The following is a 13,637-nucleotide window of genomic DNA, read 5'->3' as shown; positions in this document are numbered from 1 at the left end:
GCAGTCATCAGAGCTGGCTTGTTGCTTCTGCACCCGCTCAGGAGAACCAGGACGGTTCTCTAGAAATCCTGCCTTTCCCACGGTCTCAAGGAGGCATTCTCTCCACCGGGCGGCGGAGCGCAAACATCCACGTGTGAACACTGCAGCACAGAAATCAGTCCCCGCTGAACACCATTTTGACTGACACAGATCAATCACTGGCCTCCCAAAGTCCTGCCAAACACCCACAGACGCACACCCCCACCTCCTCCTCTCACCAGTGGACCTGTCAGACAAAAGACCCAGATTACCATTTACACCATTACTCTTAGGACGAGACAGAAACTCCAGGAATTGGTCCTGGAGGAAAAGGTCTTGGAAGTGCTTAGAGCTTGCTGAAACCCCAGCAAGTCCACTGGTCAGACTGTCTCAGAGGGTTTTCTTGTAGTCAGCATTCCTCTTACTGCAGGACTGGGCTTAATTTTACATTTTTCAGAGGCACACGTTAATACTGAACAGATAATAAAAATGAAAGCAGACTAAATAATAGAGCAAGACAACCAGCAAAGCAACATGTATTTTAAAGAGATTTCTGAAATATGTTTTTGCTATCTTATAGGCACAGCTATTTGAATAAGCAACGTAACTTTTTTGCAAATGAGAGCCATAATCACTCAATCTGGGCAGAGAAATGCTCCTAAATGTAGGTAGCTGATAGTGTGCTCTCATTATTATAGCAGTAAATTTCACTACCTTCTTCTCATTATTTTCTTCAAGATAAAGTATCTGTTAAAACTTGCAGTAATGACATGGAATCCTACAGGAATCAAACTATGTGAACTGTATTTTAAAAAAAAATACTATTTCATATAATCAGTCTTTAATTTTATTCCACTTCTCTTTTTTTTTTTTCTGTTTTGAAGATGAGTAAGACCACACAACTAGCCTTTCCTGGACCCTTCATTGCTTCCTGTTATCCTCACTTGTATTCATCTCCTCATTAAATATACGAATATTCCCCTGGCAACACACAACACAAACACCCTCCTATCACAGGGTTTTTCATCATTCCACACAAATGAAGCTCTCTGTGTCTCTAAGACTTCGTGCTGTCCCTCTCTATAAAAACTTCTCTGTGAACTGCACTGATTGTTTGCAATTGCTCCACCAGGACAGTAAGTTATTCAGATGAGGCTGCATTATCATTTTTAAGACGCATGAACTTGCTACTATTTCATACTATCATCTTTCATGACTCTACTGTAGGGCCTTGGGAAAAGGTGGTTGTTTTTTTAAGGACTTAAGGATTGGTCTTTTAGTATCAGTATGCATTGAGCAACTACATACATGAAAAAGCATTGGGCTATTTTATTGCATGGTTTTAGTATATTTGTACTACAGCAATTCATCTAATTCCCTCAGTTTGCTCCTTTCGACCTTGAATGTGTCAATACTGATTTTCACCTTCCACCCTGTTGTATTGCTCTCTCGTATTGGTAGGACCAAGATTATTGGTTTACTGAGCCAGTATCTATACCAGGGACATATCTCTGCTTTTCTTGAAGATCATACATATGTATGAACAGATTAGTTGACTGTATTTTTCTCCTTGAAGCAAAACGAGTATTTACTTTATTTGTACTAGCTGAGAATCAAAAATTAAACCTTTTCTTTTTAGCACACTTCAAATAAAAACTTTTCTCACTTTCCATCGACTGTTTGAGTCAGTTCACAAATGAACATTATGAGATTTAAAATGTATTATCTGCTGAATATATGCTTGTATTTTTCTTGAAGATATGTGTTCCAAAACTCTTTGCATAGAAATAATGCAGCTGTCCCTGTGCTCTTTTACACTCATTATGTGGCATATACATATTAATCTGTAAGTAAAAGTGTAGACTGTGAGATATACTTAGTTCATCTGCTTCATGTTCACCAACAGCTTTGGAACGTATATCCCTTCACCAGTGACAAGCCAAAACATGGATAGGAAAACATGGATAGGAAAACAGTTGTAGCATAAAAAACAGATTTTTCCTGTCAATGGGTGGCTTCCAAGCTAAATAATACGCTTAAATATAATTAGATACAATGCAGACACATCTGCAAGTGTGTTCGAAAACAAAATATTTCTTGCTTTCTCTCCAGGGATTTGAGATCTGCAGATTTCCTGCCAGAAAAGACAGAAATGGATTTAGAGTAGGCTGGAGAGAAGGGATTGCTTTTAGGAGACAGAAAAATACTCTGGCCCGATATTTGGAATCTGCTAATGTTTTCTTAAATGCTGTGTCTTCCCGAATAAGGGTGCGTTCCTTGACATAGCAAGGCAAGACTAGGCATAAAAGAAACATTTAAACGTATTCGTGTTGCTCCAGCCATAGCTCGTTGCTACCTGGATGTACTGTATTAATAGGAAAAGGGGTTTTTTTTTTTGCAACAAGCTTGCACGTGATGGGCTTTCTCTGATGCTATCATGAGCTATTGCAGACAGATGAATTTCCATCTGTTTCCATCAGAATTTTCTGAAGCTTTTTGAACTTCCCTTCTGGTCTTCTCCATTTTTTCCTACTACTTTCAATGCCTGTTGAAGCTCTTCCTCTCTCAAGAATTTCAGCTTAACTCTGAACTGAGCACTTCCGCTTCCCACCAAGTCTTATCTTGTAAAATCAACTTTTTATTAGATTTAGTGACAGTAATTCTTCGGTATTCAAAGAAAGGTCTTCTTTAACCATAATGGATGCCATTTCTGCCACGGAGATATGAAACCACTTCTTCGGCAGTCCTTCCTGCACCCAGGCTTAGCTGTATCTTCTGGATCCAGAATTATGAGGTAGCTCTAATAAAGGGCTTGGGTGGCTAAAATATTCAAGCGCTGTAAATTCAGATGCCTGAACCACAGATCCCAGGGAGATGCAGAACCATGTGCTTAGAGTTTGCTCTTTTCTTTTACTTCACAGGGAGACCTCACAGGCACCTCAGGGACCCGAGCAGCTGTGTCAGACATACAGAACTCCCCAGTAAAATGTCCTAAGCACTGGGGTATGTCGAAAAGTCCTGCCTCTCCTGGGGGAATGGGGCCTCCATCTAGCTCAGATCTACAGCTGTCCCAGAGATAGAATACTTCTGACTAGCAATACCTGTGGCAGCTTAAAACTGAGAAAATCCATCCAGAAAATGGAAAACTCAAGTTTGAAACTTTCCACAGCCCAGGGAGCTTAAAATATGTCCTTCCAGGAGACTGGACAAACAGTAGAAAAAAACACATCTCTTTTTTTCCAGTCTCTGAAGAATTCAAGATTAATATGACCATGTTACGAATCTTAAACTGGGGTGGAAAAAAAGCTATGAAAGAAAACAAGATACCATTATATAGCAGACTGTAAAGAAGAGCACAATGCGTGCAGTACACTCAACATAAAATTCAAAAAAACTATAAATACATGCTGTTAAAGTTTCACTCCTATGTTCCTTGCTCTTAAGATCAGCTACAGGACAAATGTAACCAGCATTCATATGCAAGTGTTCAAACTGTAACTCAGGATCCTGAGAGACTGTAACGCTTCTCAATTCCATCTTTTTAAAAATAAGAATCAATTCCATTTCAGTGTTAGCTTTGATGTATTTCAGGCATTTTTTTCCACGTTGGTTGGAAGAAAATTATTTGATTCAACAAATCTTAATATCTGTATGTTTTGGTTTTTGTCTTTCACTATACTTAGATGACAAACATTTTTTTAGCAAAGTCCAATCGTTTTATGAAAGCACATTTAGAAACATCTATCTCCTGGTTTTAAGACATACTAGAAATGAGTCTGGCTTTTGAGCTTCTGTTACTCAGAACACAACTACGTTGAATAATCCCTTTTGCTGCATGAAGAATTTGGGTGTGGTGAGAGGGGAAATGGTTTTTTAACACAAAATGCAATTGGCAAGAGCTCTTCATTAACACTCACGCAGAATTTGATTTTGCCAAAAGCACAGAAGAGTGTATCACAGGGGAAGCGGGGGCACATAAGGCTACGAAAATTCATTCCATTTGCTGCAAAAACAAATTGGCAAGTGAACACCATTCAGCCAGCCTGCAAGGTAGTCCATCAACAACAAACTGGAGAGGAAAGAGAGGAATGTGCAGTGGGCCCAAAGCACTATTGTCCCTTGTTCTTTTATCAAGAAATCATGTTACCTGAAAAGGTCTCTTCTATGTAAAGGATGCAGGGAAGCTACTGGTGCTATTATAGATCCATTTCCATTGGAAGATCAAAGCAGCAACATAAAAGCAAGTGTCTGCTGAAGTATTTTCTTTTACTTTCAAGGTAAAAGGTAAAAGCTGCTGAACGGAAATCTATCAAAATGTTTTCTTCTGACATGTTGATGGTAATTATCATGACTGGTATTAACCTTGTTAAACAGCGATCACCGTCTGCTAGAAAAGTGCAGAATGGAGTCCCTCCAAACAGTCTGTCTAAAGGAAAGATGGCCAATAATGAAAAAGTCAGGTCTTTTCCTTACTAGTAAACACAAACAGATGTATAGACAAACATCATTTATACCAGAAGTAGGTTTTGGTCCCTTGCGTACCACTTCATATTTTCTGCAGCTTAGTTCTTTCTCTAATTTTTAACTACTCACTGATCAATATTCTGTCCAAGTCTGGTATATGGCTTAAGTTGATTTATTTTTAAGAGAATTTTAGCATTCTCCATTTCCCCCTTTTCTGAGAATGAAGAACTATGTTTTGGGTTACTCACCTTTAAAGAAGCTGCATTCTTCCTGTAACAGCTTCCTCACTTGCTGCCGCCACTTCACAGCTGCAAGCTGATGCAAAGAAATCATCACAGCCCAAAGTCTGGGCCTCCCTGCAAAGGAAGAGTCCAAACACACGTGGCACCCACGCATAATCCCAAGTTCACGCTGTCTAAAGAATTGAGTAGAATCAAACCCAAGTGCTCTACAGCCTCAGTCACAGGCAGCTCTTGGGATCCCAGTTTATCCTAGTCCTGTCCTAGATTTTGTACCCAATTAAAACCAAGTTACCACCAGTAGTCCAGGCAGAAGGGGCACAGGTCACAGAGTGCTTGATCCTCTCTGTGATAACAAGGCCCACTAGTGTGTTGCATCAAATTTGGTAAAATACTAAGAAACCTAAACACAAAATGGTGTATGATATCAAAACCTTCTTTGGTATGTTGTTCACTCAATGCTGACAAGTTGTGTTTGGGAGCAATTAGAGGTGCACCACTACACCTGGGGGAGAACGAGCAAAGGTTGTGGTGGTGAAGCTGAAGAACTGAAAATGCCTGGGCAGAAAAGCTGAGTCTGGGAAAAGAGAAAGCCAAAAACCACAGAGAGAGGCTGCAGTCTGAGACTACATGAAGAGACTGGGCTGGAGATTAGGGTTGGGACACAGCCAAGTGATGGCCAAGACGAGGAGCCTGGGACTGCTGGCAGACCTCGAAGGAGAGAGGCAGCACAGATGAAGGAACCCACAGATGAGTAAGTGAGAAGGAGAGAAGCGCAAGAAGCAAGAGCAGGGAGAGACCTGGGATGAAAGTGGGTCTGACAGGGCAGGACAAAGCAGATTCTTGAGTGGACAGAAGAGTTGGTGCCCACCGGGTCGTATTCCCTTTCAGAGACTGGATTTCTCATCGTCCCTCTGGTGTTAGAAAACACTGTGAATCCTCCAGAAAAGCACATCTCATCCCTCTCTAGTTCCCATGGAGAAATAAAGGGAAATAAAGGGAAATACAGCTACTGGGAACAGACGTCTGTGCAGCAGAGCCAACACTTCCAGACTTGCTGAGGAAACATAGGACTGTGAATGAGGTACGGTATGATTAGAGCTCACCAGCTCCCAGGAAGATATTTTTCGAAAAACAACATTTCAGGACCAGAAGGTGCATTTGTTCACTTTGATACAATCAAAGCACCATCACAGCAGGGGCTTTTGGTGCCTCCAAAACTGGAGGGCAAGAAAGCTGACACCTGTGGGCTGCCAGGACTCAGGGAGGAGGGGAAAAGGCTGGCAGGAAAGGCACCCCTCGGCATTTCACGGAAACCGAGATATTCCCCTGGAACCTGTGGATTTCCTCAAATCTTCATTATCTGACAGAACATACTCTCTTGAAAAATTTCTACCAGCTCAAAACAAGGGAATCCTGGTTTTCTGGTTTCTTGACAGAGCTAGTGATTTACACACAAAAATATCATTAAGACTAGGTTATGGAAAAGCAGGGAAAAGTTAGACAGGGCCAGAAAAAGGACGACTGGCCCAAGAGCCCACAAAATACAGATTTAAAGTCCAAAGGCAATTTAGCAGGCTCAGTGGAAAACTTTTGATTTTCTTTTTCTTAAAAAAAAAAAACAAAACAGCAGTATTTTTCAGAAAGGTTTTGTCTCTTCTACGGGGGATTGTTTAATGGCCAGCAATTATGGTCAGTGTTTCTATTACCCAAGTAATAAGAAAAGCAGCATCCCAGATTTGTAACAACAAAGATTTTTGGATCCTCAGTAGGATACAGATGGAATCAGGATGTGGTGAAGTCCCTTTCCACTGCCGGCATCCTCTAAAGTGGGGGGGCTTCAGCGAGAGTCCTGCATCCATAGAGAAAACTTTGTCTATGGTTAATGGCTTTTCCTTTAATCCTGGATTAGACTGTCCACAGGCAGAGTACAGCACTGAACAAATATTCCTCACCACTTTGTGTGAGTTCCCTGATCACTGAGTTGTTGAAAGGGAAGGACCACCTTCACCTTGGAAGCAAGGTTTTAAAAGGAAAGGTCTCCCCTGTGTGGTAGAAAGACCTGCCCTTGCCTCCTTGCAGTCCAGTGCTACAGACGCTGAATGAGAAACACGAGTCCTTGGGATCCTGAGGCAATCAGAGCCTGCGAGAAGCCTGCTGAAGGTACTCATTGCTCAGGTTACACACTGTGAACGGATTACTTCAGAAACCTCGCGGGTATGCGTTAGTTTTGAATGGAAAAAGCAGAAAAGAAATGGGACTTGCTCCTCTTCGATTCCAGTTTCTGTGAAGACTGGATGTTCCCAGTTTTTCTTTTATTTGTTTAGGATCGTGTATTATTTCAATAGTCAGCATCTGCTCTCAAAAAGCCCAACACGAACCATTTACAAAAGCCAGCAATTCCCAGACTGCACATGCCGTGGGACTTTGCTACCCTGCAACAGAAAAACATTCCAGCTCATTAAAATATACTGATGGGAAAGGGAAACCGCAGGCAAGAGCAGAGCCCGAGGTCCCTCCCAAGGCAGAAGATGTAACAACAAAACTACACTTGCAAAATCCCACAAACATACTGTGCAATAAGCTACGATGGTCCCGCATCTTGTGAAAATAAGAGTTGATAGGTAGCGATTTGGAACAATTTTCCTGTGAGTAATCAGCAGCCACTTAACCATATGGTCGGGCTGTTGCTGTGCCTCCTGCTCGGGGGAGACCCGGCAGCTCAGGGAAGGGACCAGGCACCCAGCTTTGGTCTAATGGGAAACCAGCCCTCTGCTGGCTGACGCCATCGGGCCCTAAGTAAAACAGGAAGAGCGTGGGATCCGTGTGCCTCATGCTCTTTTAATCAATGTCTGGATTCAGCAGGAAGGGAAGGGAAAGAAATCCCAATTTTCTAATCTTCCTTCATGGTGATTTCCTGAGGTTTATGGATAAGTATTGATAGTCTTTTAAGTCTATCCATGTTAATCTTAACTTCCTACAGTCTTGTATTCTATGCAAGCATTCAACACCTGTGTCCCTCTAATTTTGTTCCCTTTTCTGAAGAGCTATTGCACCTTTTCATCTTGCCCTATTATACACTTTTATGAAAGCTGAGACATTCACATAGAAAGTAATCCAAAAAGAGGAAAAATTCCTGGGCACGGCCAGTGCCCCAGTGGACGCAGAAATTTCAAAGGCATGACTAGAGAAGTTTAATGTCTTGTTTAGGATTCTGACTTGCACTTCAGGAGCAAGCACTGAAGATCCTTGTTTCTGAACACAAATTGATAGCTCATAACAGGAGCCCCACCAATAAACACATGTCTGGCAGTATGCAGCAGATTTTGCACATAAATGCCAGAGGTAAACAGTAGGGAAAAGCTGAGGCAGAATAAAACCAAAAGCCTTTACCTACAGCTGCAGAAGCCATCTATTCCTTTTACAGACAACAGCACTGTGTAAAGTGAGATGTGCAGAGTGCCCCCATTTCACCTCTTCCAGCAGCCTGGTGGTTAGAACTCGCCCTCCTGAGGCATGGCAACGTGTGTGCCTGAGCCGAAGGGAGGCGCTGCCTTTCCTGAGGGAATGCTATCGAGCGAAAGGTAAGATGCGTCTTCTCTTCAGGCTACAGTTTGAAATAAAAAAGTGAGCTGGCCCTTCATGAAGAGATCGCAACGCAGGGTCTGAGTCTGCCCTCCTCTCCCGCGGGGGCTGATGCTGGTCCCCGCCAGCACACACGCTGGCTGGGCTGGAGGAGCCTCCTTCCCCAGTCCCTGCTCCCCCGTGCCGCCCTGGGAACAGGGGAAATGCCGCCGCAAAGCCAGGCATGTTGGATCTGACCACTAATGTTTTATTCTGACATTGCACTGTCAGCCAATATTAATAACACTTTCTTAACTGTGTGCCGATAATGAATTGTTCTAATTTCCCAAGTTACCGTGCATTCATTATTGTCCTGTGTTCGGTTACATTAAATGTCGCTTTGAAATTCAGCTGCAAAAGAACTTTTAAGATCTTTGGAAAAAGGTTAATGACTGGGGAGTAGTTTTCTATTTTTAATATTTTGCTGGGATCAGCATTTAAGATAGCACAAATTGCTTTGTCTGAATCACACATTTCTGCTAAGCTCGACAAAAGAAACCGATGGAGTATTGAACTCTCAGATATCTAGGCTTTTAGCACACATGGACACAACTCTCATGTCCTTCCACGTACTCTTAAGTCTATCAGACTTGCCTACATTAGATTTCTAGTCTTTGGTTTTCATCTAAGGTGCAAAAATGGATGCTGAAAAGTAATGATGAAAAAGTATTTTATTCTCCTGTAATGTTAATGTCAAGTTACTGTGTTTACTATTTTTTATTCTCCCTTTTAAAATCTTACCCTTTTCATATTATTGTTTTTATTATATATCTTCATGATTTTTTACAGTTTTTTGTTTTTCTTCTCATGCATGCTAATTGTAGCCAAGTGTTGTAGTCAAATGACAGTGCTCAGAAACACTAGTATGGGGATTTTTACTCTGACATAAGCTAGGCATCATGGACAATTTTCTCTCTTGAATTACATTAGATGAAGAGAACAGCTTTGCTCCTTGACTCCTTCCAAGCAATACAGCTGTGATGCTGTTGACTTCTTCTCCTAACTTATTAGGGTAAACAGGAACCTGACACATTCTACTGGTACTGTCACCTTCTAGAGCAAATTAAAATTCAGCTGTCGTTGAAGATCTTTTGGTATTTACAGCAAAAGAAGGGATCATAAAGCTGTAGAGAAAAATGTAATCCTTTTGAAATCAATGAAAATTTTACCACTGATTCCCGTGGGACCAGGATTTCACGCTCCCTGTTGTAGAAATTGCATTCTGTCCTGGTAACCATCTCCCTGAAGTTTAAAAGCCTAGGGGGAGTTTTGCTGTCCCTGAGGAGTGTATGATCTACAGTGTCTAACTAGAAATTGGAAACGGGAAAGGAGAAAATACTAACCTGGAGATCTGACATATATGAAGAAGCCAGAGCCCTTTCAGAACTCAGTTTTAGGAATACAAAGCCCTTTGATGCTTCAGGTCCAGTTACTGGTTGCCAAAGAGAACCAGGTAACATACGTAGGAGAGTCTTTAACAGAGTCTCCATTTGATCACACCACAAAAATCCAGTTTAAACACCACTTGTGAACTTCAATTGCATGTAATTTGACACTACCCACTTCCAATGAGATAGAGGGACTTTTTAATTTTATCAGCAATAGCATTACTCCTACAGTAAACTTGTAAACCTAGGTAATACTCACATTTTATTCATGTTCCATAGAAGTTGTGTGGTAGCTGGGGAAAATAATGATAAGTCGGTATACATTGAGAACGAAACCTAAGCAGAACCAAGTGTCAGTATCATCAGTGGGCTAGTTTGTTCTAGGAGTGGATTCCCTCAGAGGATGTCATTATACTTTTTAGTATTTCTTGCAGCTTCTACAAAGACTTCTTGCAATAGTAAGTGTCTAGCTATCACATCTGTTCTTGAAATTTAAATAAACGTGCCACATTCTAATAATACTCATCATAATACAGTTTTTTTTCTGGAATTCATTCTGTATTAATCTTTTATTTCCTAGAAATAAAATTCACAGTCTTTTTTTTTCTATAAAGAAAGGCAAAAAGGTGGGGCTGAAAACCAGCTACAGAAATTTGCAGCAGCCTATGGCAGATATAATGGTCCTGAATTAAATCTTTGCATTTCATTGTACTATTACTCAGAAAGATTTTAGAAGAACACTGGCAGGTTTAGAAATCAAACTTTCTCAGAAAATAAGTTAGAATATACTTTTTTTAAAAAAGTAATTTTCATAATTCTTAATTCCTTTTGACAAAGGAAAACTTTGTGTTTTGTCTTTTGGGAACAAGGAAAATCAAACTGAGGAAATGTTCAATATTTTTTGCAGGGTGTTTCAAAATGCAAGACACAAAGTAATTGAAATGAAATAGAATAAAATCCCATAGAATGTAAACTATGGTTAGAAAAGTTTCTAAGTAGTTCCACTATGTGATCTCAATAGTTACAAAATTCCAGCTCTTAAAATTATTTTACGTATTTAGCATGCTGAGATTCAATTGCTTGGTTTATTGCTTAGCAATGTTAGCAATGGTCCACACGTTCCGTAAGCACCTACACTTTTGAAAAAACAGGCTCATTTTCTGTTTCACTTCTTCAAGCTTCTTTTCAGGTAGCTGATTACTGTAATAACTTGGCCCCGTGTTATGGCAAATTTGCCCTCAGGCTAGTCCTATTAAATTACAATTTTGGGAGCTGTGTTACACAAGAGCCTACAGCAAACATGGGGAAAAGGTCGAGTCATCAGCTAAACAATTCTTTAGCGTGCATGGAAATACCTCAACAGCCCTTCAAGTATTTTGGGTGTACATTTTTTTCTTTTTCTGTTTTTTAATCTGCAAAAGAAAACTAGAATGTAATGAAAGGAAGGTTAGAAATAGCATTCTTATCCCCTAAAGCCTTATCAGTTATTTATACACCAAAAGCTGCTATTTGTATTGTGTTTTCTATTCTGGAAAGTATCTGCTAGAGACACCACCCACATCTGCCGCACTGTTGACCTTAGTTAGATGACCACAGCCTCAGCCCAAGCTGACCTGACAGAGAACGGAACTCCTGTTATCAACATATTAGGTGCTAAGGGGGGAATATTTAGGATGCCAATATTTGCATTTGGGGGCCTGTTCATCTGCAAGTTTCCCCCTGTTTACATATGATCATCAGAGAATGGTTTGCTGTTTAACACCTCTCCATTTCAGCCATAACCTATTTTATGGGGACCTTAGAACAAGAGAAGAAAAAAAAACAGCTTTGAGTTGTAAGGCAAATCACAAAATCTCTTGATTGTTCAGCCCAGGAACTTAAGCCTGTATGGAGCAAACAGAAAGATAATGCGTGCAAGACTTATACTTAGTAGTCTGTGTCAAAGCGAAATGAGACTTACAGCCAAGAGAAGTTTGGGATTTGGGGGCCTGGAAGAAGTAAAGAATGACAGAAATAAAAAATATATATCTGGAGATTCAGTTCTCAGATCAGTGTTTTGAAATAAGCCTAAACTCACTGAATTAGCTACTTAATTAAATGAACTGAAATACTGAAATAAACTTCCTGCTGTAATAGATTTTGTAATAGTTTCATCTGAACAATTTAATTGCTCTGTTTGAGGCTTTTATGTAGTTGATTGATTAGCGAATTCAATTTTGCAGTTAAATAGTAAATATCTGTAGTGGCCTTCATGATTTAATGGCCAAAGAATTCAGTGCTAATTTACTGTGAGACCAAAAAAGACAGAAAAACATTGTGTTTCAATTGTTGGCAGTTGCTATGCCTGATTTATATAAATACAGGGGGCTAGCATCTCTCCAAGAACAGCGGTAGCAGTTAGAAGACCCAGCTGTGCCAGGCACTTCAGGCTGGCTGACAAAATGTGTTTCAAAAAGATAGCTGATGACCAGACCCAAAATTCTCTAAATTGAATGAAAAACCTCCTAATGTCATTAGGAAATCCTGAATCAGGGTCTTCGTTTCACTATTAAATTTCAGGCAATGACTGCGGTCTGTCACATACCACAAGGCAGTAATTCTTGGTAAACACTGAATTTTTTCATTGTGACCATTTTTGTTCAGGATTCACTCTGCCTAGATTTTAGCGCAACCAATTAGTAGTTAGCAAAAAATACAGTTTTGGTTAAATTAGTTCTGTCCTACTTTTCTACTTGTTTGCAAGTACATGGGTAGTGTCATCTAAACCCACAGTAACACTGAACTGCAAAAACTGCTCTACTGAGAGTTATGATCTCTCTTTCCGTGATTGCTATTGTTGCGAGCAATTTCTGAGTATTTCTCATGACTGTTTTAGCAATATTCATACAGGAATCCATCATCCTTACTCATATCCCACATCGTTTGCCCTCCTCTGGAGCTATATCCAATTTTTAAAAGGAATGCAGAAAAAGGTTTGTGCTATTAAAAACTTTTTCACTGAATATAAATATGGCAATGGAGTTGCTCAATTGAATCAGGAAAAAGAAAAAAGAAATAAATTCACAGTAATGTTGTAGGTTATTTTTGGGGAAGATCATGACACTTTAAAAATGAAATCTCATTCGGTATCCTAGAAAAAACAAGTCCATTGTCCTGCAAAGAAAATAAACCAAAAGAAGAGTTTTGAGAATATACCTTTCTCTGTTGCTTGCAAAATCAAAATAAGAGTTAAAATAGGAATAAGGGGACAGCCACTACATGACTTTTCTTGGTCACATCTAAAACTCAATTCTACATGGTCTGTTGCCATAGAAAACAAGTAATTAGTGGATTATTTATCACTGCAGGAAATCATTAACAAACTTAGGATGTATAAATGGTACCAAAATACAGTAGCTTACCCTACTAAATCTACTTCAAGAAAAGAATATAACAGTCTGATGTTGCCGATACTTTTATACCCCCAGAGAAAATTAAATTTTATCAATGCTCCTTCATCCACTGGTCTACCATTTTGGAAACTGCGCTTTCTAACTGATTGCAAATATTAAGCAGAAAATACCTGACAGGTGTCAAAACATTTCAATAATACATCATCTTAGAGATGTAGATAAAGGAGTGAATTCTGACAAGTGAAAACACTCGAAAAACTGGAAAAATAATGAAAAAGAGGGAGAAAATGGTCGAGAGGTTGAAGTACTGAGCCATTATTCTGTTCTCAGCTCTGCCACAGACTCCTTGTTTGACCTTCAGCAAACAGGTTTGCCATCAGCTTTCCCAGGTGCTAGACCAGACCTTGAACGCCTCAGCTCTCCCTCCGGAACAGAAAGATAATCCTTCCCTAGAACGCAATTGTGATGATGCATTGTGAGAGGTTTAGACACCGTGGTGATAAACCCTGTAC

The sequence above is a fragment of the Larus michahellis genome, chromosome 5 (genome assembly GCF_964199755.1).
Source record: "Larus michahellis chromosome 5, bLarMic1.1, whole genome shotgun sequence".
NCBI lineage: Eukaryota > Metazoa > Chordata > Aves > Charadriiformes > Laridae > Larus > Larus michahellis.
This window is presented reverse-complemented; position numbering follows the sequence as displayed.